Below are 26083 nucleotides of genomic sequence, written 5' to 3' on the forward strand. Positions count from 1 at the left end.
GGATTCGACCAAAAGGAAGGGAAAAGGAGGTGGGACGTGACCAATCCAGACAAGCTGGATCGGAAAGGTGGAGGTGCGATAGGGGAGCCAGAAGAACCAGGCCGAATTCCCCGCCCCCCCTGTGCTAGTGTATCTAAGGCAGTGAATATGAATCTAACCAGCTAATAACAATACAGTGGTAACACAACGTTTTATGCAAAGACAAATAAAATCAAGTAGTTAAATTCCTAACCTGTAAATTGCAGATAGTAGGTTTACTGCTGTAGATAGGACCTGTAGATAAAAGCAATGGTTAGACAGATATTTAAATAAAATAACACTCCACTTTGGGCTGAAAGCCCAAAGGCACACAGGCTGACGCAGCAGCAGTAGTTTTACACAATAGTGGGATAGGCTGCTACAGCAAAATGAATTCTAAAGTCCCACTAAAGATATGCTGTATAAATGTATCTGCTGAGAGAAGGCGGTAGGGATCCTGAGTCTTGACAGGGCCTTGAGGTCTAAGCAGTGTGCAGTGCTGCAGGGAGTCTCTATTTCAGCAGGTTCATGCAGATATACTCAGCGTGCTGAAGATAGTCAGTGCCAGAAGTAGGGTATATGAGAAATATCTGGTACAGCAGGTCAGCGCAGATCCCAGGCCTTAAGCCAGTTATGTGAGTTCAGTGCTCAGTGTAAGGCCTCTAAGCTGGGAGACACGCCAGTGTCAGCAGGGTGCTGTAGGGCAGTTTATATGTAGAGGCAGAGTGGGGAATAATCTCCCCTTGTTCTTGCAGCTTGTTATAGATTATCAGTTAAGTAAACAAACAAACAGGGCTCAATTAGGGCTGCTAGCTGTTAGGCCTCTGGTACAATATTAATAACAGGCCCGATGGCTTTACATGTGAAGCAACAGGTTTTCAGGGATCTAGGTGGAAACCCTGTGCTGAGGCTTACCCTTATAATGACAGTCAGTGGTAGTAGGAGGAGTGCAGCGGAGGGCTCCGATCCCCAGCCGATTCAGTCCGCTGTCGGCTTGTTAAGTGAGACTGACCGCAACTGCTATGAGTCCTTGATTGCTCCCAGTAACTACTTTCAGGCAGTTGTACCTGAAGCTCCGGCGGTAGCTGTACTCGGTCGCGGCCCGGTTACATCACAGGTAATGGCGCCGTTCGCGCCTTTTCACCGCCGGGCCGTTTCTTCTTGGGCTAAGCCTTCCTATAATGTCGGAGGCAGGTGAGTAGCTGGTCAAGTGAGTAAAGAGGCTGAAAGGCCTCCACTAATGCAGTAGTACGGAGCTGGTCCTCAGGGACTGATGCCGGGATGTGGGCTGGTGGGAGCCAAGGCAGTGCTGCGTTATGCCAAAAAGTGGAATAAAGGTCCAGCAAAAGGGGAAAGGATCCCAGCCGAAAGCCCAGTCAAATGCCGAGAGTAGATGGAGCAAACCGAATCAGGAATTAAGTACTAAAAGCAGGCTTTTGAGGTTATAATCACTATGGGCTCCAGGAGCTCTATGAAGACACGTCTGCTCTGTTCTCTAGTCAGCTCCGCCCCCCTACATGGAGTATTTTACATAGGGCCGAGAGAGACTAAACATTCTACTCCCACCCTCACGCTAGATTCTCGAGGATCGACTATATTCTCACAGACGTCACTAGTTTAGCGCTAGTTAGAAGCTGCCAGATCCTCCCAGTGTCATGGACAGACCACTCAGCGGTGAGTTGTAGTTTGAGGTGGGACACCAGAGATAGAACTGAATATTTATGGAAACTAGACGACAGATTATTAGATGAACCGATATATTCAGAGAGAATAGAGAAAGCACTAAACTGCTACTTCCAGACTAACTCAAATAATGAAGTAGACATTAGGTACTGCTGGGAGGCGCACAAAGCAGTTATGAGAGGTGAGCTCATGAGTGTTAGGGCACATCAACTAAGGCAGCAGAGAACCTACTATGACTCGATATTATACAAGATAGAAGACTTGGAAAAAGACCATGAAAAAAAACCCAGGGGACGCTAGAATATTACAACTCTTAGCGGAATGTAGGAACAAGCTACATGGCATAATTGATAAAGAGTGCAAAACTATAGCTCTCAAGCTTAAACAACAGAACTATGAAGGGAATAATAAATGCAGCAAACTATTTGCGAGGAAATTGAGGCGTAGAATTAATAAGACACATATTCTAAAAATCAATGACACTAATGGGAAAGAACATACATCCTCCGAAAAAATTGCTGAGGCGTTCCGCACATACTATGAGAAATTATACAACCTACAGGAACACTCCCTAGATGGAATAGACAAATTCTTGGATAGCCTAAATCTACCAGAAATAGAGGAGGAAGACAGGGTACACCTAAATGAACCCTTCACGATAAATGAAATAAAAAAAATTATCAAAGACTTCCCAAATGAAAAAGCTCCAGGCCCGGACGGCTTCACAATTTACTATTATAAAAAATACATAGACACCCTTACCCCGCACTTGCTTAGCTTGTTCCAGCATATAGCAGAAAATAACCCCCCCAGATGAATCATTGAAAGCACACATAGTTGTACTACCCAAGCCAGGTAAAAAAACAGATAGAGTAGAGAAATTCAGACCTATCTCGTTACTCAACAATGACATCAAGATCTATGCCAAATTGTTATCCAATAGACTAAACTCCATTATACCCCGGATAATCGATAAGGACCAGGTAGGATTTGTGATAAACAGAGAGGCAAGAGATAATACAGTGAGGGCAGTGGATTTGATAGATCACGCGATGTCAGAGGGCGTGCCTCTGGTCCTGGTCTCCACGGACGCGGAGAAAGCTTTCGACCGCGTCCGGTGGAGATTCCTGGAGGCAGTCCTGGGAAAGTTTGGTATGGGGACCTCAATTATAGCAAGAATCATGACCTTATATCACTCCCCCACAGCACAGGTTCGAGTGAACGGCATATTGTCTAAGCCCTTCCAGATAAATAATGGTACGAGACAGGGGTGCCCCCTGTCTCCGCTGTTGTTTGCCTGCGTGGTAGAGGCCCTAGCGGTAAAAATAAGAAGTGATATAAAAATTGAAGGAGTTAGAATCAGAGAGTCTGACGATAAAATTATGCTATATGCGGATGACATATTATTCACCCTCACAAATCCACTTGTCTCGATACCTTTAATAATGCATCACCTGAGAGAATTCCAGTCCGCATCAAACTTCTTGATTAATCAGTCAAAATCAGAGATACTTAATATCTCTCTACCCCAGACACAACTTATACAGCTGAAAAAAATTTGCCCCTTCAAATGGCAGGATAAATATATAAAATATTTAGGGATTCACCTCGCGAACACCCACAACCTTTTTCAAATCAACTACATCCCTTTACAGCATAAAATAATAGCTGACCTCTCCTCTTGGAGATCTCTACATACCTCTTGGCTAGGAAGAATAAATATTTTCAAAATGAACGTATTACCACAAATTTTATATATATTGCAGGCTCTACCTATCACCCTTCCACTGCACTTCCTCCCCTCATTGCAATCAAAAATATTAGAATTTGTATGGGATAAGAAAAGCGCCCGAATAAATACAAATATCATGTGCATCAGTTACATGGGACCATCTTGTCACTGCTCTTAAAAAATTTGGGTACGAAGGGGAATGCCTTAACACAATTGAGATGCTGTATAGGGAGTCCAGGGCAGCAATTGTTATAAATAACAATAAAACATCTTATTTCCCTCTTCTAAGAGGGACAAGACAGGGATGCCCCCTGTCCCCCCTAATTTTCAATCTAGCCCTAGAACCTTTACTGATCGCCCTGAGGGATAAGATTCAAGGGATAGAGGTAGGAGGTAAAAATGTGCAATTAGCTGTATATGCTGATGATCTTTTGGTATTTTCTAGAAAGTCTTGTCAGAGCTTCAATCAAATTTGTCAAATTATAGAAAACTTTGGTTCCTTTTCAGGGTATAATATTAATAGAAACAAATCTGAAGTTCTGTGGTTACAAAAAAACCAGACATCAGAAGATAAGATCTTCAGGGAAGTAAGTAAACATATTACCTATCTGGGGATTAAGATCTCCAATAACCCTATGGAATGGTATTCTTTAAATATTTGTAATGGTGCAAGACAATTTTCTGAAACCCTTAAAAGATGGAAATCTCTCCCACTCTCGATCTCCGGCAAAATAAACCTGTTAAAGATGATTGCACTTCCAAGGCTGCTATATTTGTTTCAGAATATACCCTTCTTAATTAAAAAACAGGAGATTAAGATAATTAATTCTGCGATCAAAGATTATATATGGATGGGTAAGAAACCCAGGATTAGTTATCAAAAACTAGTCCTTAAAAAAGAATACCTAGGCTTAGGACTCCCTAATATTGAAATGTATAACTTAGTGGCAGTTACGAAGATTGCCTTAGACTGGCTCTTGGAGAGTAATCATTTTTCCCTCTTAGACATAGAAAATGGCTTAATAAAACCGTTCTGTCTAAAAAATGTTCTTCACTTAGAAATTAAAAATCTTCCAGACTATGTTAAAAAAATAGATTTCTTCAAAGATACAATAGTGGCTTGGCATAGGACATGTAAATTTCTAGGCCTAAAGCCCTTCGCAACTAAATTTTTGTCTATAGAGGGAAATCCAGGGTTTAAACAGGGTCTTCCTTCGGGAATCTTCACACGCTGGAGAGAAAAGGGATTATCTAAACCTATACAATTAGTTAAAATTAATCAAGAGGCAATGACGGTTGAAGAATTTGAAGTAATTAAGAATAGATATAGTTTGGCAGATAGACACTTCTTCTCATTCCTGCAAGTCAGACACTACTGTTTGAAACTAATTCAACTGCAGGGGAATAACTGGGAGCTTACAGCACTAATCCCGGTTATTAATTTAATCAAACAGGGTAAATACTCTATCTCACTTCTCTATAACATAATAAATAATAGAAATCACAAACAATATATTGAATTAGGGGTCGCAAAATGGAGAGATGTATTTTTCAAGAATCTCAGTACACAGATAATGGTGAAAAGTGTAGCGAGGGTAGAAGAGGCATCGCTAGCTATCCCTATGAGGGAGCAACACACTAAGATAATGTGGATGGTATATATTACTCCTGAGAAAATCGCCAAGTGGGGAGGTACCGGAGAGGGAGCATTATGTATAAAATGTAGGCAACCAAGTACAAACTTGCTACATAGTTTCTGGTCATGCCCAAGAATACAAAAATTATGGGGGGAAATAAACTATTGGCTAGGTAACATATATGAGACCCAAATCAGGCTACAAGCAGATCAGGTCATTTTTTTCCACTATAAGAAAGAACATTTAATGTGTAGAAAATTTATAACATTAGTGATTTTAATAACAAGGAATCTCATATTAAAAGGGTGGAAGAAAGATAAAACTCCAACCCTAATAGCGATTAAGGAAAATACTCACCACCAATTCTTGATAGAACTTCAAGATACTTTGTTCCATATAGAAACTAATATCGCCCGTTTTTTTGATAAATGGGGAAGGTGGGTTAAAACCCAAGACTTAGAAGAACAGAAGCGAATAATTAAAAAGTTTGATAATACAGTATACATAGAAAACTGTAGACTTAGAGGAGAATGGTTATTTGAATAAAGATGGCCGGCCTATGGGGAGAGGGGGGGAGATGGGAGGGGTATATTAATTTCCTTTTTTTTTTTTTTTTTTTTTTTTTTTTTTCTTCTTTTTGGGTGTGGGGGAAATATACCTGACTGAATAAGAGTTAAGTTAAAAACTATATACGCCATATTGAAATGTTGATAAGAGTAATTATGTACTCATGTGACCGAAAGTGAGTTTGAATATTTTCTTCTTTTGTGTTGTTGCTCTCGCTTCTTATGTATTGTTAATTAAAAATGGAAAGGAGTGATGAGATTAGTAACATAGCTTGGAAGGTAAAACTCGACATTATATTAAGACAAAAATGTTATCTGAACTGATGAAACTAGTGTAATACGCATGCAGATAAATATGTATAACATTTTGCTGGATTTGTTGTGCTGAAACAACTTAATGTTTTTTTTTTCTCTTCCTTTTTCTGTATTTGATACAAAATATCAATAAAACTTCTTTCAAAAAAAAAAAAAAAAAAAACACAAATATCATGTGCACACCACTCCTGAAGGGGGGACTAGGGGTACCAGACCTAGTCAAATACAGATATGCCATCCACCTACAGAGGATCTTAGATTGGTCATATAACTATCAAAATAAAAAATGGGTCCAAATTGAACATGAGGTTGCAAATATAAAACACCTAGGGGCACAGTGTTGGCTTACCCCAGGGGGGCGGATCAGGGATAATAAATCCAACTGGACGTGTACTGAGACTTTCAGGACATGGGACAGGGTACTAACGAAGTTCCCACACATCTCCTCCACTAGCTCCCCCCTGACACCATTACTAGAAAATAAAGAGTTTGCCCCGGGGGTGGGCTTACCATTTCACGCCTCGGACACGACAAATAGAACGTTACAGGTGTTCCAGTTGGGGAGCGAGACTAGAATGCACACAAGAGGGGAATTGATAGAAGGGGGTCTTCTGATCTTTAAAAACTGGCTGTTCCACCATCAATGCACTTCGTTCATCTTTAAACATGGGGACAGGAAAAATTTGATCAGACCCAAGACAAAATTCGAGATAATGTGCTCCTCAGCGAAACCAATACATCACTCATTATCCCTAATATATAAATTACTACAAACACAACCACCGGGACATATACCCTACTATCTGGAGAGATGGAATTCGGAACTAGGTATTGACGTCAGTTATAGAGAGGTCAACACCATCCTACACAACATCCCAAAATCTTCAGTTTCAGCCAACATCATAGAAATAAATTTAAAAATATTACATAGATGGTATATGACCCGTCAGGGTACATAAACTATTCAACACACAAAGCACTACATGTTGGCGCTGCGGCCTAGACAGGGGGACCATGTCGCACGTATGGTGGTCCTGCACCAGTATAGCCCCAGTTTGGGAAAATATAGCAGCAGAAGCCTCCAAGGTACTGGGTAGAGCACTCCCAACCGACCCCAAGCTATGGCTTTTCCTCTGTACACCCAACAGGTTCACAACAGCACAAAAAAAGATGCTACATATTATGAGCAGTGGAGTGAAAATTTTAATGGCACAGAAGTGGAAGTCACGAGAGGTTCCTACTATAGCTCAGTGGGTCCACAAATGTAATGAAATTGTAAGACTGGAGGAATACCATTATATTAAGATCAAATGCATAAATATGTATGTCCAGATACAGTTGATGTGGGATGAGTATGTGAGACAGAAATTCATGCCCCAAAGGTCAGATAGTGGGATAATTAATCCCTGAAAGCTAACCAGCAGTTTTTCTTTTTGTGTCAGTTTTTCTTTAATTTAGTTTGTTTTTATTGATGTTCTTCTCTGTTTTATTGTTACATGTTTATCCACGTAAGGAAAGGCATCTAATGTATGATCTACACTGGTTCACTTCATTGTAATAATATACGTAACAACTGTATTTTAGATTTATGTATCTGAACAATGGATGTTATTGCACTATTTTTCTGTATGCTGGATGCACAATAAAGATTTATTAAAAAAAAAAAATGCAAGTCAATAGATAAGTCATGTGATCAGGGGGCTGTCAAGAGGCTTAGATACAAGGTAATCAGAGGTTTAAAGTGCATTAATATAACTGTTGGTTATGCAGAATTAGGGAATGGGTAATAAAGAGATTATGCATCTTTTTAAACAAACTTTGAGTTGACTGTCCCTTTAATTTATTTCATGGTGGTGAGAAGAGGCAAAGACACCCCAGCCAAAGGCTTAAATACCTCTCCCACTTCCCTCATCCCCCAGTCATTCTGCAGAGGAAACCAGGAACAGTAGGAGAAATATCAGGGTATAAATGGTGCCAGAAGAGTTAAATTTAGGTCCGCCCATCGGAAATACGGGCAGGAGCCGTGGACTCTCCTCCCCTCAATGGAAATTAAATTATCAGGTAAGCATAATTTATGTTTTCCATCTAAAGGGGAGGAGCGTCCACGGCTTCATTCATTACTGTTGGGAACATATACCCAAGCTCTAGGAGGACACAATGAAACCGGGAGGGTAAAAGGCAGACCCTAATCTGAGGGCACCACAGCCTGCAAAACCTCTATCCCAAAAACATCAAACTTGTAAAACTTTGTAAAAGTGTGAGGACCACCAGGTAGCTGCCTTACAAATTTGCTCCATAGAGGCCTCATTCTTGAAGGCCCAAGACGAAGCCACAGCTCTAGTTGAATGAGCTGTGATCCTCTGAAGAGGCTTGTGTCCCGCTGTCTCATAAGTCAAGCGAATCCTACTCCTCAAACAAAAAGATAAAGTAGTAGCAGAGGCCCTTTGCGCCTTGCGCTTCCCAGAATACACCACAAAAAGTGATGTAGACTGTCTGAAATCCTTGGTAGCCTGAAGATAAAACTCCAAGGCACAAACCACATCCAGGTTATGAAGTAACCTCTCCTTTGAAAAAGAAGGGTTAGGACACAAAGAAGGAACAATTATTTCCTGACTGATGTTACGTTTAGACACCACCTTGGGGAGAAACACCAACCCAGTGCGCAGTAAAGCCTTATCCGCATGAAACACCAGATAAGGAGGGTCCCATTGCAAGGCAGCTAGCTCAGATACTCTGCGTGCCGGTGCAATAGCAAACCGGAAGAGAACCTTCCAGGACAGAACCTTAATGTCTATGGAATGCATAGGTTCAAACGGAACCCTCTGCAAATCCTTAAGTACTAAGTTTAAGCTTCAAGGCGGAGCCAACTGCCTAAACACAGGTCTGATTCTAGAAAGAGCCTGAACAAACTGAACAAAAAAGATTGGATGTCAGGGAGCTCAGTGAGTCTCCTATGTAACAAGGTTGATAATGCTGAAATCTGTCCCTTTAAGGAACTAGCAGCAAGACCCTTCTCCAAGCCATCCTGGAGAAAGGACAGAATCCTGGATAGCTTCACCTTATGCCAAGGATATCCATGCTTCTCACACTAGGACAAGTAAGTCTGCCACACCTTATGGTAGATGCGACGAGTGACTGGCTTCCTTGTCTGAATTGGAGTATCAATCACACTTTCAGTAAAGCCTCTCTTGGCTAAGACTAGGCGAGCTCAATCTCCACACAGTCAGCCTCAGAGAATCTAGATTTTGATGCTGAAAGGGGCCCTGTGACAGCAGGTCCCTGGGACAGGGTAACCTATATGATGGAGGATGACATCCCCACCAGAAACCACGTTCTCCACGGCCATGAAGAAGCAATCAGAATGGCCGAGGCTTGCTCCCGTTTGATGCGTGCCACTATGCGAGGTAGAATTGGTAACGGAGGAAAAAACACAATTTATGCTTACCTGATAAATTTATTTCTCTTGTGGTGTATCCAGTCCACGGATCATCCATTACTTGTGGGATATTCTCCTTCCCAACAGGAAGTTGCAAGAGGACACCCACAGCAGAGCTGCTATATAGCTCCTCCCCTAACTGCCATATCCAGTCATTCGACCGAAACAAGCCGAGAAAGGAGAAACCATAGGGTGCAGTGGTCACTGTAGTTTAAATCTAAATTTTGACCTGCCTGAAAATGACAGGGCGGGCCGTCGACTGGATACACCACAAGAGAAATAAATTTATCAGGTAAGCATGTTTTCTCTTGTAAGGTGTATCCAGTCCACGGATCATCCATTACTTGTGGGATACCAATACCAAAGCTAAAGTACACGGATGAAGGGAGGGACAAGGCAGGTACCACTACCTGTAAAACCTTTCTCCCAAAAATAGCCTCCGAAGAAGCAAAAGTATCAAATTTGTAGAATTTTGAAAAAGTATGAAGCGAAGACCAAGTCGCTGCCTTGCAAATCTGTTCAACAGAAGCCTCATTTTTAAAGGCCCAAGTGGAAGCCACAGCTCTAGTAGAATGAGCTGTAATCCTTTCAGGAGGCTGCTGTCCAGCAGTCTCATAGGCTAAGCGGATTATGCTTCTTAGCCAAAAAGAAAGAGGTTGCCGAAGCCTTTTGACCTCTCCTCTGTCCAGAGTAGACCACAAACAAAGCAGATGTTTGACGAAAATCTTTAGTAGCTTGTAAGTAAAACTTTAAAGCACGAACCACGTCCAGATTATGTAAAAGACGTTCCTTCTTTGAAGAAGTATTAGGACATAATGATGGAACAACAATCTCTTGATTGATATTCTTATTAGATACTACCTTAGGCAAAAACTCAGGTTTTGGACGCAGAACTACCTTATCTGCATGGAAGATCAGATAAGGAGAATCACATTGTAAAGCAGATAACTTGGAGACTCTACGAGCCGAGGAAATAGCCATCAAAAAAAGAACTTTCCAAGATAAAAGCTTGATATCTATGGAATGAAGAGGTTCAAACGGAAACCCTTGAAGAACTTTAAGAACCAAATTTAAGCTCCATGGGGGAGCAACAGGTTTAAACACAGGCTTAATTCTAACTAAAGCCTGACAAAATGCCTGAACGTCTAGAACTTCTGCCAGACGCTTGTGTAAAAGAATAGACAGAGCAGAAATCTGTCCTTTCAAAGAACTAGCTGATAATCCTTTGTCCAAACCCTCTTGGAGGAAGGACAATATCCTAGGAATCCTAACCCTACTCCATGAGTAATTCTTGGATTCACACCAATGAAGATATTTACGCCATATCTTGTGGTAGATTTTCCTGGTGACAGGCTTTCGTGCCTGTATTAAGGTATTAATGACGGACTCTGAGAAGCCACGCTTTGATAGGATCAAGCGTTCAATCTCCATGCAGTCAGTCTCAGAGAAACTAGATTCGGATGATTGAAAGGACCTTGTATGAGAAGGTCTTGTCTCAGAGGCAGAGTCCATTGTGGAAAGAATGACATGTCCACTAGGTATGCATACCAGGTCCTGCGTGGCCACGCAGGCGCTATCAGAATCACCGATGCTCTCTCCTGTCTGAGTTTGGCAATCAGACGAGGGAGCAGAGGAAACGGTGGAAACACATAAGCCAGGTTGAAGAACCAAGGAGCTGCTAGAGCATCTATCAGCGTCGCTTCTGGGTCCCTGGACCTGGATCCGTAACAAGGAAGCTTGGCGTTCTGGCGAGACGCCATGAGATCCAGTTCTGGTTTACCCCAACGATGAACCAATTGAGCAAACACCTCCGGATGGAGTTCCTACTCCCCCGGATGAAAAGTCTGACAACTTAGAAAATCCGCCTCCCAGTTCTCTACACCTGGGATATGGATTGCTGATAGGTGGCAAGAGGGAGACTCTGCCCAGCGAATTATCTTGGAGACTTCTAACATCGCTAGGGAACTCCTGGTTCCCCCTTGATGGTTGATGTAAGCCACAGTCGTGATGTTGTCCGACTGAAATCTGATGAACCCCAGGGTTGCTAACTGAGGCCAAGCTAGAAGAGCATTGAATATTGCTCAACTCCGGAATCCCTGAGCCTTCAGGGAGTTCCAGACTGCACCCCAACCTAGAAGGCTGGCATCTGTTACAATCGTCCAATCTGGTCTGCGAAAGGTCATACCCTTGGACAGGTGGACCCGAGATAACCACCAGAGAAGAATCTCTGGTTTCCTGATCCAGATTTAGTAGAGGGGACAAATCTGTGTAATCCCCATTCCACTGACTGAGCATGCATAATTGCAGCGGTCTGAGATACAGGCGCACAAATGGCACTATGTCCATTGCCGCTACCATTAAGCCGATTACCTCCATGTACTGAGCCACCGTAGGGCGCGGAGTGGAGTGAAGAACACGGCAAGCATTTAGAAGTTTTGATAACCTGGACTCCGTCAGGTAAATTTTCATTTCTACAGAATCTATAAAAGTCCCTAGGAAGGAAACCCTTGTGAGAGGAGATAGAGAACTCTTTTCTTCGTTCACTTTCCACCCATGCAACCTCAGAAATGCCAGAACTATCTCTCTATGAGACTTGGCAATTTGAAAGCTTGACGCCTGTATCAGGATGTCGTCTAGATAAGGAGCCACCGCTATGCCTCGCGGTCTTAGGACCGCCAGAAGTGAGCCCAGAACCTTTGTAAAAATTCTTGGGGCTGTAGCCAACCCGAAGGGAAGAGCTACAAATTGGTAATGCCTGTCTTGAAAGGCAAATCTCAGGAACCGATGATGATTCTTCTGAATCGGAATGTGAAGGTAGGCATCCTTTAAGTCCACTGTGGTCATGTACTGACCCTCTTGGATCATGGATAAGATGGTTCGAATAGTTTCCATTTTGAATGATGGAACTCTGAGGAATTTGTTTAGGATCTTTAGATCCAAAATTGGTCTGAAGGCTCCCTCTTTTTTGGGAACCACAAACAGATTTGAATAAAAATCCTGTCCTTGTTCCGTCCACGGAACTGGATGGATCACTCCCATTACTAGAAGGTCTTGCACGCAGCGTAGGAATGCCTCTTTCTTTATCTGGTTTGCAGATAATCTTGAAAGGTGAAATCTCCCTTGTGGGGGGGAAGCTTTGAAGTCCAGAAGATATCCCTGAGATATGATCTCCAACGCCCAGGGATCCTGAACATCTCTTGCCCACGCCTGGGCGAAGAGAGAAAGTCTGCCCCCCACTAGATCCGTTGCCGGATAGGGGCCGTTCCTTCATGCTGTCTTGGAGGCAGCAGCAGGCTTTCTAGCCTGCTTGCCCTTGTTTCAGGACTGGTTAGATTTCCAGGCCTGCTTGGATTGAGCAAAAGTTCCCTCTTGTTTTGAAGCAGAGGAAGTTGATGCTGTACCTGCCTTGAAATTTCGAAAGGCACGAAAATTAGACTGTTTGGCCCTTGATTTGGCCCTGTCCTGAGGAAGGGTATGACCCTTACCTCCAGTAATGTCAGCAATAATCTCTTTCAAACCAGGCCCGAATAAGGTCTGCCCCTTGAAAGGAATGTTGAGTAATTTAGACTTTGAAGTCACGTCAGCTGACCAGGATTTAAGCCATAGCGCCCTACGCGCCTGGATGGCAAATCCGGTATTCTTAGCAGTTAGTTTAGTCAAATGAACAATGGCATCAGAAACAAATGAGCTGGCTAACTTAAGTGTTCTAAGCTTGTCAATGATTTCATTCAATGGAGCTGTATGGATGGCCTCTTCCAGGACCTCAAACCAGAATGCCGCCGCAGCAGTGACAGGCGCAATGCATGCAAGGGGCTGTAAAATAAAACCTTGTTGAATAAACATTTTCTCAAGGTAACCCTCTAATTTTTTATCCATTGGCTCTGAAAAAGCACAACTGTCCTCAACTGGGATAGTGGTACGCTTTGCTAAAATAGAAACTGATCCCTCCACCTTAGGGACCGTCTGCCATAAGTCCCGTGTAGTGGCGTCTATGGGAAACATTTTTCTAAATATAGGAGGGGGGGAAAACGGCACACCGGGTCTATCCCACTCCTTACTAATAATTTCTGTAAACCTTTTAGGTATTGGAAAAACATCACTACACACCGGCACTGCATAGTATTTATCCAGTCTACACAATTTCTCTGGCACTGCAATTGTGTCACAGTCATTCAGAGCAGCTAAAACCTCCCCAAGCAATACACGGAGGTTCTCAAGCTTAAATTTAAAATTAGAAATCTCTGAATCAGGTTTCCCCGAGTCAGAGATGTCACCCACAGACTGAAGCTCTCCTTCCTCAGGTTCTGCATATTGTGACGCAGTATCAGACATGGCCCTTACAGCATCTACGCGCTCTGTATCTCGTCTAACCCCAGAGCTATCGCGCTTGCCTCTTAATTCAGGCAATCTGGCTAATACCGCTGACAGGGTATTATCCATGATCGCAGCCAAGTCCTGCAAAGTAATCGCTATGGGCGTCCCTGATGTACTTGGCGCCATATTAGCGTGCGTCCCTTGAGTGGGAGGCAAAGGGTCTGACACGTGGGGAGAGTTAGTCGGCATAACTTCCCCCTTGACAGAACCCTCTGGTGACAATTCTTTTATAGATAAAGACTGATCTTTACTGTTTAAGGTGAAATCAATACATTTAGTACACATTCTCCTATGGGGCTCCACCATGGCTTTTAAACATAATGAACAAGTAGTTTCCTCTGTGTCAGACATGTTTGTACTGACTAGTAATGAGACTAGCAAGCTTGGAAAACACTTTAAAACAAGTTAACAAGCAATATAAAAAATGTTAATGTGCCTTTAAGAAAAACAAATTGTCAAAATTTGAAATAACAGTGAAGAATATCATGCAGAGGGAAGCTGGATGTCTCTGTCAGTAATTTTAGCTGCGCTAGGCCCCTCCCACTCCTAGTACAACAGTGGAAAGCCTCAGGAAACTGTTTCTAGGCAAAAATCAAGCCAGCCATGTGGAAAAAAACTAGGCCCCAATAAGTTTTATCACCAAGCATATATAAAAATGATTAAACATGCCAGCAAACGTTTTATATTGCACTTTTATAAAAGAGTATGCATCTCTGGTAATAAGCCTGATACCAGTCGCTATTAAATCACTGTATTTAGGCTTAACTTACATTAATCCGGTATCAGCAGCATTTTTCTAGCAAATTCCATCCCTAGAAATATATTAACTGCACATACCTTATTGCAGGATAACCTGCACGCCATTCCCCCTCTGAAGTTACCTCACTCCTCAAAATATGTGAGAACGGCAGTGGATCTTAGTTACTTCTGCTAAGATCATAGAAAAACGCAGGCAGATTCTTCTTCTAATGCTGCCTGAGATAAAACAGTACACTCCGGTACCATTTAAAAATAACAAACTTTTGATTGAAGTTAAAAAACTAACTATAATACACCACTCTCCTCTTACTACCTCCATCTTCGTTGAGAGTTGCAAGAGAATGACTGGATATGGCAGTGAGGGGAGGAGCTATATAGCAGCTCTTCTGTGAGTGATCCTCTTGCAACTTCCTGTTGGGAAGGAGAATATCCCACAAGTAATGGATGATCCGTGGACTGGATACACTTAACAAGAGAAAACGGTACTGTGCCTTTAAGAGAAACAAATTTTGTCAAAATTTGAAAAACAGTGAAAAAAGGCAGTAATTCAAACGAAATTTTTACAGTGTAAGTAATAGGTTAGTAGAGCATTGCACCCACTTGCAAATGGATGATTAACCCCTTAATGCAAAAAACGGATCAAAAAAACAAAATAAACGTTTTTTAAACAGTCACAACAACTGCCAAAACTCAGCTGTGGTCCTACCTTCCTTAATAAACGACTTTTGAAGCCTTTAGAGCCTTACAGAGATGTCATATAACATGCAGGGGACTGCTGAGGGAAGCTGAATGTCTCTGTCTGTAATTTTAACTGCGCAAAAAAGCGCTAAAATAGGCCCCTCCCACTCATAGTACAACAGTGGAAAGCCTCGGGAAACTGTTTCTAGGCAAAAATCAAGCCAGCCATGTGGAAAAAACTAGGCCCCAATAAATTTTATCACCAAAGCATATATAAAAACGATTAAACATGCCAGCAAACGTTTTATATTGCACATTTATAAGAGTATATATCTCTGATAGTAAGCCTGATACTAGTCGCTATTAAATCACTGTATTTAGGCTTAACTTACATTAATCCGGTATCAGCAGCATTTTCTAGCAATTCCATCCCTAGAAAACCTTAAAACTGCACATACCTCATTGCAGGATAACCTGCACGCCATTCTCCTTCTGAAGTTACCTCACTCCTCAGACATATGTGAGAACAGCAGTGGATCTTAGTTACTTCTGCTAAGATCATAGAAAACACAGGCAGATTCTTCTTCTAAATGCTGCCTGAGATAAAATAGTACAACTCCGGTATCACCACTTTCCTCTTACTACCTCCATCTTTGTTTAGAGTTGCAAGAGAATGACTGGATATGGCAGTTAGGGGAGGAGCTATATAGCAGCTCTGCTGTGGGTGTTCTCTTGCAACTTCCTGTTGGGAAGGAGAATATCCCACAAGTAATGGATGATCCGTGGACTGGATATACCTTACAAGAGAAATGTAAGATAGGCTGAACCCCCAAGGAACCACTAAGGCATCTATCAGCTCTGCCTGGGGATCCCTAGACCTCGACCCGTATCGAGGTAGTTTGCAATTGAGTTTGACGCCATGAGATCTATCTCCGGCATTCCCCATCTGTTACAAATCTCTACAAACACTTAGAGGTTAAGAGACCATTCCCCCGGATGAAAGGACTGTCTGCTAAAAAAAAAAAAAAAGTCTGCTTCCCAGGTGTCCACACCCAGAATGTGAATCGCTGAGTGCGAGCAGTCGTGGGACTCCACCCACTCCAGAATCCAAGCCACCGAGGTAATGTTGTCGGTCTGGAATCTAATGAAACTGACCGACCCCAGAGAAGGCCAAGCTTTCAGAGCATTGTAAATTGCTCGGGAAGCAGAGACTCCTTCCTGGACCACTTACCTTGTGCCATCCTGGCACACCCAAACAGCTCCCCATCCTGACAGACTGGCGTTCGTGGTCACAATCTCCCAAGACGGTCTCAAGAAGTATGTCCCAATAGACAGTTGCTCCGGACGAATCAACCAAGAGAGGGAGTCAGAGCATCCAGGGATATCAGCTGTGATAGATCTGAAAGATCACCGTTCCACTGTCTCAACATGCACAATTGAAGAGATCTGAGGTGGAACCTGGCGAATGGGATGACATCTATGCTTTACACCACCATACATTGAGCCACAGATGCGCTTGAGGAGGAATGAAGGGCAAGACAGGTGGATGCAAGTTTCCTGCGCCGCTGATCTGTGAGAAATATTTTCATGGACAGAGTCTATAATCGTGCCCAGGAACTCCACCCTGTTGCTGGGAACCAGGGAACTCTTTCCTGAGTTGATCTTCCAATTGTGAGATTGGAGCAGAAGAGCAGCCTGAACCAGGATGTCGTCCAGGTAAGGCGCCACCACAATGCCCCTGGATCTGGCCACTGCAAGCAGCACTCCGAGAACCTTTGTGAAGACTCTGTGGGCCGTCGCCAGACCAAAAAGAAGGGCCACAAACTGGAAGTGTTGCTCCAGAAATGCAAATCTTAGGAACCTGAAGTGTTCCCTGTGGATTGGCACATGAAGGTAAGCGTCCGTCAAATCTATAGTCGTCGTGAACTGTCCCTCTTGAATTAGGGGCAGAATAGATCTGATCGTTTCCATTTTGAACGATGGAACACTCAGAAACTTGTTTAAACACTTTAGGTCCAGAATCGGGCGGAATGTGCCCTTCTTCTTTGGAACCACAAAAAGGTTGGAATAGTACCCTAAACCCCTTTCCGCTAGGGGTACTGGTACGATAACCCAGAGAGAGGTCGAGATCTCTCACACACTCTAGAAAGGCCTCTCTCTACTCCGGTCTTGATGACAGCTTTGACAGGAGGAATCTGCCCTTGGGCGGATGGGATCTGAACCCTATCCTGTTACCCTGGCAGACCACTTCTAGCACCCAAGGGTCCTTAACAACCTACAACCATGCGTCTGAGAATAGAGATAATCTGAACCCTACGTGATCCGGAGACTGGTCGGGGCCACTCCATGCCAATTTCGTTTCAGCGTGCTTCTTGCTCTGCTTGGACTTATTCCAAGATTGAGCCGGCTTCCAAGATCCCTTGGACTGGTCCGATTTCGGAAGGTTGCTGGCACTGGGCCTTGTCTGCATGATAGGGATGAAAAAGTAGATACCTTAGGCTTGGCCTTCTTATTCTGCGGTAGGAAAGCTCTCTTGCCTCCCATAACCGTGGATATAATCGAATCCAATCCTGGACCAAACCAGATCTTTCCTTGAAAAGGCAGGGACAAGAGCCTCGCTTTAGGGGTCATGTTTGCAGACCAAGATTTTATCCACAGAGCCCTGCACGCTAAAACAGAAAATCCTGACACCTTGGCATTCAGGCGAATAATTTGCATATTGGCATGACAGATGAAAGAATTGGCGACATTCAGCGCCTTAATCTTCTCCTTTATCTCGCCGATGGATGTCTCCCCCTCGATCATTTCACACAGGGATTCACACCAGTATTTCGCAGCTCCAGCTGAAAAACAAACCCTGTGTTCTCAAACGTCTTTCTCAACATGTTTTCCAGCTTTTTATCCATGGGCTCTTTAAACGACTAACTATCCTCGAGGGGAATTGTCATCCTTCACTGGGAATAATTCTGTCACTACCTAATACTCCCATCTCCCTTCTCTATGAGGAGAAAAATGGCATGCAAATTACTCTGAGGACCCCTCTCAAAAGATCTGGAGCACCTCAATTCTTCACCTTCCTCATAGGAGGGAAGATAAGACTGGAATATCAGTGAGATGTAAGGGATGAAGTGCTCTAGGATGTTTTGAAAATATTTGCCACCTTCTAGTGTTTAGGAGTTGAATCCTAGGAGTAATAGATCATGGACTCTCACCACCTTATGAAAGAAATACTGTATGTCTACTTATTTGTGTTACTTATTTTTAAAGCACATCAGAGGATGGCATTACATACTGTTGATAGTCTACGCTATAGCTCTTCTTCGCAGTGGAGGAGAAAGCAGTGTCCTAACTCAGGGGAATTGTAAGTTAGTGTGCATTCCATGCATGTAATTTTGTTTTTATGGGTATGTGTATGCATAGCTTTACATTCTCTTAAAGACCACTAAAAATAACTTAAATGCCTTAGCTATCTCTGGAAAACGATAGTTACACAAAGTGCGTGCGGTGGTGGAAAATTATTATTATAATCATTTATTTGTGTAGCGCAGCAAAATTCCAAATATAATCTTAGGATACAAAAGTAAGGCTGTGCATAGAGTGGGCCCATTAAAAAGTTAATACGGTAATGAAAACTGGTGCAATCTTGCAATGTCAAGTACACAAACTAAGAACATTCCAAATTTTTAACATTAAAGCTAATTCAATTTAAGAAAGCTTGTCTTATTTTGTACCCATTTTTTTTTATAAATTAGCTACACAGTGAAGGGTCAGCACCTACATAGCTATTGTAGGGACACAATGCATACGACTAGATTTTGTACTCCAGTTAGTATCCAGTCATTGGCTATATATGGAAAACCATACATTAATTAATAAAAATACATTCAAGAAATTAAGGCATTACTCCTCATTGTAGATGAACAGGTGAATACCGTCTACTTAAATCTGCTTTGCATGTCTTAAAGATTTTGTGAGGAAAACTTAAAAGGAACATTATGGTGCAAACATTACATGCTAATTCGTTAGAGTCTACTTTGCTGAGGTTTAAGTTATTTAAAATTGCATACTCTTATTTGAATCATGGATTAAAAGAAAACAGAATTTATGCTTACCTGATAAATTACTTTCTCTTGTAATGTATCGAGTCCACGGATTCATTCTTTACTTGTGGGATATTCTCCTTCCCAACAGGAAGTCGCAAAGAGAGCACAAAGCAGAGTTGTCCATATAGCTCCCCCTCTAGCTCCACCCCCCAGTCATTCGACCGACGGTTAGGAAGAAAAAGGAGAAACCATAGGGTGCAGAGGTGACTATAAAGAAACAGAGAAGGCGCCACATAGCATAATTCCGTTTGGTATACCAAATTCAAAGTTGTAGCTCAAATGCACTCACGTGTTAGAAAGCACCAAGATGTGGTGCTGACTGGGCAAACCGGAACCTCAGAGTTGTCCGGTAAACTCTCCTCTCAGGCTAAAGCTCTCAGCAGCCAGGATAGTAGTCACCAGCAACATTAAGGTGTATGGATGTCAGGATAGGCACTAAAACTCCTCCAGCACTTGGAGAGTTAGTCCAAACAGGGATATCCAAATAAAAAGCAATGTAGCAAGTTTGTATCAATAAAAGTGTTTATTTAAACACATTAAAAACACAGCAACGCGTTTCTCAGTATCATGTACTGATTCCTCAGGCTGAGGAAACAGTACATACTGAGAAACGCGTTGCTGTGTTTTTAATGTGTTTAAATAAACACTTTTACTGATACAAACTTGCTACATTGCTTTTTATTTGGATATCCCTGTTTGGACTAACTCTCCAAGTGCTGGAGGAGTTTTAGTGCCTATCCTGACATCCATACACCTTAATGTTGCTGGTGACTACTATCCTGGCTGCTGAGAGCTTTAGCCTGAGAGGAGAGTTTACCGGACAACTCTGAGGTTCCGGTTTGCCCAGTCAGCACCACATCTTGGTGCTTTCTAACACGTGAGTGCATTTGAGCTACAACTTTGAATTTGGTATACCAAACGGAATTATGCTATGTGGCGCCTTCTCTGTTTCTTTATAGATTAATTCGTTGTGGACGGCCTTATACATCGAGGAGAGCTGCCTTACATCCTCATAACTATTGGGGACTCTGATAGATCTTTTTGGACTTTTGAATTTGTCTATTGGGACACTATCATTTATACAGGTTCTTTTTTCTGTAACCTTCTATATTTTATATGCTTGTATGCCCATACAAATGTGATATTACTTTCTGATAATATATTAAGAACTGTGTTTATCATCATCCTTGTATATCTAGTTACTTAGCATATTTAGATAGCGCCCCTATTTTATATATATTGTATTGCACATACCTTTTAATTAAATATATATATATATATATATAAATATATATATATATATAAATATATATATATATATATAAATATATATATATATATATATATATATATATATAAATATATATATATATATAAATATAAATATATATATAAATATATATATATATAAATATATATATATATAAATATATATATATATATAATTTGCAGAGGTGACTGTAGTTTAAACAAAAAACACTACCTGACTTAACAGCCAGGGCGGGCCATGGACTCGATACATCACAAGAGAAAGTAATTTATCAGGTAAGCATAAATTCTGTTTTCTCTTGTAAGATGCATAGAGTCCACGGATTCATCCTTTACTTGTGGGATACCAATACCAAAGCTTTAGGACACGGATGAAGGGTGGGAACAAGACAGGTACCTTAAACGGAAGGCACCACTGCTTGTAAAACCTCTCTCCCAAAAATAGCCTCTGATGAAGCAAAAGTATCAAATTTGTAAAATTTAGAAAAAAGTATGCAGCGAAGACCAAGTCGCTGCCTTACAAATCTGTTCAACAGAAGCCTCATTTTTAAAAGCCCATGTGGAAGCCACTGCTCTGGTAGAATGAGCAGTAATTGTTTCGGGAGGCTGCTGGCCAGCAGTCTCATAGGCCAAACGGATGATGCTTTTCAGCCAAAAGGAAAGAGGTAGCAGTCGCCTTCTGACCTCTCCTCTTACCAGAATAGATAACAAACAATGAAGGTGTTTGTCTGAAATCCTTAGTTGCTTGTAAATAAAACATTAAAGCACGAACCACATCAAGATTGTGTAACAGACGTTCCTTCTTCGAAGGAGGATTAGGACACAGAGAAGGAACAACAATTTCCTGGTTAATATTCTTGTTAGACACAACCTTAGGAAGAAAACCGGGTTTGGTACGCAAAACTACCTTATCTGCATGGAAAACCAGGTAAGGTGAATCACACTGTAAAGCAGATAACTCTGAAAGTCTTCGAGCAGAAGAGATAGCTACCAAAAACAAAACTTTCCAAGATAAAAGCTTAATATCTATGGAATGTAAAGGTTCAAACGGAACCCCTTGCAGAACTGAAAGAACTAAATTCAGACTCCATGGCGGAGCCACAGGTCTATAAACAGGCTCGATTCTGGCTAAAGCCTGACTAAATGTTTGAACGTCTGGTACCTCTGCCAGACGTTTGTGTAAAAGAATAGACAAAGCAGATATCTGTCCTTTTAAGGAACTATCTGATAATCCTTTCTCCAATCCATCTAGGAGAAAAGACAATATCCTGGGAATCCTAATCTTACTCCATGAGTAACCTTTGCATTCACACCAAAAAAAGATATATTTTCGCCAAATCTTATGGTAGATCTTTCTGGTGACAGGCTTTCTAGCCTGAATCAGGGTATCAATAACAGACTCAGAGAGACCACGCTTTGATAGAATTAGGCGCTCAATCTGCAAGCAGTCAGACGCAGAGAAATTAGATTTGGATGCTTGAAAGGACCTCAAATTAGAAGGTCCTGCCTCACTGGTAGTGTCCATGGTGGGACAGATGACATGTCCACTAGGTCTGCATACCAGGTCCTGCGTGGCCACGCAGGCGCTATCAGAACCACCGAAGCCCTCTCCTGGTTGATTCTGGCAACCAGACGAGGGAGGAGAGAAAACGGTGGAAAACCAAAGGCCAGATTGAAGGACCAAGGCGCTGCTAGAGCATCTATCAGTACCGCCTGGGGATCCCGGGACCTGGACCCGTAAAGAGGAAGTTTGGTGTTCTGACGGGACGCCATCAGATCCAAATCTGGAATTCCCCATAGCGGAGTCAGCTGGGCAAATACCTCCGGGTGGAGTTCCCACTCCCCCGGATGATAAGTATGATGACTTAGAAACTCCTGGGATGTGAATTGCTGAGAGATGGCAGGAGTGATCCTCCGCCCACCTGATTATTTTGGTTACCTCCGTCATTGCTAGGGAACTCCTTGTTCCCCCTTGATGATTGACGTAAGCTACAGTCGTGATGTTGTCCGACTGAAATCTGATGAATTTGGCCGCAGCTAGCTGAGGCCATGCCTGAAGCGCGTTGAATATCGCCCTCAGTTCCAGAATGTTTATCGGGAGAAGAGTTTATTCACGAGACCATAAGCCCTGAGCTTTCAGGGAGTCCCAGACTGCACCCCAGCCCAACAGACTGGCGTTGGTCGTTACGATGATCCACTCTGGTCTGCGGAAACAGATTCCCTGAGACAGGTAATCCTGAGACAACCACCAGAGAAGAGAATCTCTGGTCCCCTGGTCCAGCTGTATTTGAGGAGACAAATCTGCATAATCCCCATTCCACTGGTTGCAGTGGTCTGAGGTGAATCCGTGCAAAAGGGACTATGTCCATTGCCGCTACCATTAGTCCGATTGTCTCCATGCACTGAGCTACAGATGGCCAAGGAATGGAATGAAGGACTCGGCAAGTGGTTAAGAGTTTTAAACTTTCTGACCTCCGTCAGAAATATTTTCATATCTACCGAGTCTATCAGAGTTTCTAGGAAGGAAACTCTTGTGAGGGGGGAGAGAGAGAACTCTTTTTGATGTTCACCTTCCACCCGCGAGACCTCAGAAAGGCCAATACGATTCCCGTGTGAGACTTGGCTCTTTGGAAAATCGACGCCTGAATTAAGATGTCTAGATAAGGCGCCACTGCTATGCCCCGCGGTCTTAGAACCGCCATGAGGGACCCTAGCACCTTTGTGAAAATTCTGGGAGCAGTGGCCAACCCAAAAGGAAGAGCCACAAATTGGTAATGCTTGTCCAGAAAGGCGAACCTGAGAAACTGGTGATGATCTTTGTGGATAGGAATGTGCAGATACGCATCCTTTAAATCCACGGTGGTCATATATTGACCCTCCTGGATCATTGGTAAGATTGTCCGAATGGTCTCCATCTTGAATGATGGGACTCTGAGGAATTTGTTTAGAATTTTGAGATCCAGGATTGGTCTGAAAGTTCCTTCTTTCTTTGGAACCACAAACAGGTTTGAGTAAAAACCCAGCCCTTGTTCCGCAATTGGAACTGGGTGGATCACTCCCATTGTATGTAGGTCTTCTACACAGCGTAAGAACGCCTCTTTCTTTGTCTGGTCTGAAGACAGACGAGAAATGTGGAACCTTCCCCTTGGAGGGGAGTCCTTGAATTCTAGAAGATATCCCTGGGATACAATCTCTAAGGCCCAGGGATCGTGTACATCTCTTGCCCAGGCCTGAGCGAAGAGAGTCTGCCTCCTACTAGATCCGGTCCCGGATCTGGGGCTGCCCCATCATGCTGTCTTGGAGGCAGCTGCAGGCTTCTTGGCCTGTTTACCCTTGTTCCAGCCCTGGTAAGGTTTCCAGGCTGCCCTGGGTTGTGAAGTATTACCCTCTTGCTTTGCAGCAGGGGAGGATGAAGCGAGACCGCTCCTGAAATTCCGAAAGGAACGAAAATTATTTTGTTTGTTCTTTGTCTTGAAGGACTAGTCCTGGGGGAGAGCATGGCCTTTTCCACCAGTGATTACTGAAATCTCTTTCAATTCAGGCCCGAAAAGGGTCTTTCCTTTGAAAGGGATGTTCAATAGTTTGGATTTTGACGACACATAGGCCGACCAGGACTTTAGCCACAGCACCCTGCGCGCCAAAATGGCGAAACCTGAATTCTTTGCCGCTAACTTAGCAAGTTGGAAAGCGGCATCTGTGATAAAAGAATTAGCCAGCTTAAGAGCCTTAATTCTGTCCATAATGTCCTCATATGAGGTCTCCGTCTGGAGCGCATCTTCCAGCGCCTCGAACCAGAAAGCAGCTGCAGTGGTTACAGGAACAATGCACGCAATAGGTTGGAGAAGAAAACCTTGTTGAACAAAAATTTTCTTAAGTAAACCCTCTAATTTTTTATCCATAGGGTCTTTAAAAGCACAACTGTCTTCAATTGGTATAGTTGTGTGTTTAGCAAGTGAAGAAACAGCCCCCTCCACCTTAGGGACCACCTGCCACGAGTCCCGCATGGGGTCAGATATGGGGAACATCTTCTTAAAAACAGGAGGGGGAACGAAGGCAATACCTGGTCTATCCCACTCCCTAGTAACAATATCCGCAATCCTCTTAGGGACCGGGAACACATCAGTGTAAACAGGAACTTCTAGGTACTTGTCCATTTTACACAATTTCTCTGGAACCACCATAGGGTCGCAGTCATCCAGAGTAACTAATACCTCCCTGAGCAATAAGCGGAGGTGTTCTAGTTTAAATTTAAAAGCCAATGTATCTGAATCTGTCTGAGGAGAAACTATTCCTGAATCGGAAATTTCTCCCTCAGACAGCACATCCCTCGCCCCCACTTCAGAGTGTTGTGAGGGTATATCGGATACGGCTACTAAAGCGTCAGAATGCTCATTATCTGTTCTTAAAACAGAGCTATCGCGCTTTGCAGGTAACACGGGCAGTTTAGATAAAAACACTGAGAGGGTATTATTCATAACTGCCGCCAAGTCTTGCAAGGTAAAAGAGTTAGACGCACTAGAGGTGCTAGGCGTCGCTTGAGCGGGCGTAATTGGTTGTGACACTAGGGGAGAGGTTGACGGGCTAACCTCGTTACCTTCTGTCTGAGAATCATCTTGGGACACATTTTTAAGTGCAACAATATGTTCTTTAAAGTGTATAGACATATCAGTACAAGTGGGACACATTCTGAGAGGGGTTTCCACCATGGCTTCTAAATACATTGAACAAGGACTTTCCTTGGTGTCAGACATGTTTAACAGACTAGTAGTAACAAACAAGCTTGGAAATCACTTTAATAAAGTAAAAACACACTTTGAAAAAAACGTTACTGTGCCTTTAAGAGATAAAAAAAGGAACACAATTTTGCAAAAAAAAGTGAAAAAATGCAGCAAACTTGTCGAAATTTTTACCGTATGTACCTAAAGCATTAGTAAGATTGCACAACTAGCAATAAAAACGATTAACCCCTTAATGCCCAAACCGGATCGACAGTAAGCCAAAAAAACGGTTAAAGAAACTACAGCACCTTGCCACAGCTCTGCTGTAGCCCTACCTGCCCTTAGGAACCAGATTTGTGGGGGAAAAGCTTCTTATAGGCCCTCAAACTGCAGCAGGACCCTCCATGTGAAAACAGCCTGAACTTCTAGTGAAAATAACTGCGCATCTGAGGCGCGAAATTAGGCCCCTCCCACCTCACTCCGGCGCTTGTGAGGCCTAAAGAAACACTCCCAAGTGTTTTAGTAATAGCCATGTGGGTAACAACCCCTGAAAGAAAAACAAAGGAACCTTCAAAGTGTCTCAAAAAACGAATTTTTCAATAAAAACCGTTTGCCCTGAAGTACTGTCAACCAGCATAAACTAGCCCTGTTATGTAAGCTTGAAATTCCATACTTAGTCTCTGAATATAGCTTACCCTTCCCTCATGGGGATATTAACAGTCCTTTTCTAGCATTATCACAGTCTTGTCTAGAAATAAATGACTGAACATACCTTATTGCAGCCTAACCTGCAAA

The 26083-nt window shown here is 42.7% G+C and overlaps 1 protein-coding gene across 1 annotated transcript in view; it reads right to left on the reverse strand.

Annotated features, from left to right (window-relative positions):
- The window catches only part of TLK1 (tousled like kinase 1), a 725439-nt gene that overhangs the window by 576443 nt on the left and 122913 nt on the right, over nucleotides 1–26083 (reverse strand).

The sequence above is a fragment of the Bombina bombina genome, chromosome 1, assembly GCF_027579735.1.
Source record: "Bombina bombina isolate aBomBom1 chromosome 1, aBomBom1.pri, whole genome shotgun sequence".
NCBI classification, from domain to species: Eukaryota; Metazoa; Chordata; class Amphibia; order Anura; family Bombinatoridae; genus Bombina; species Bombina bombina.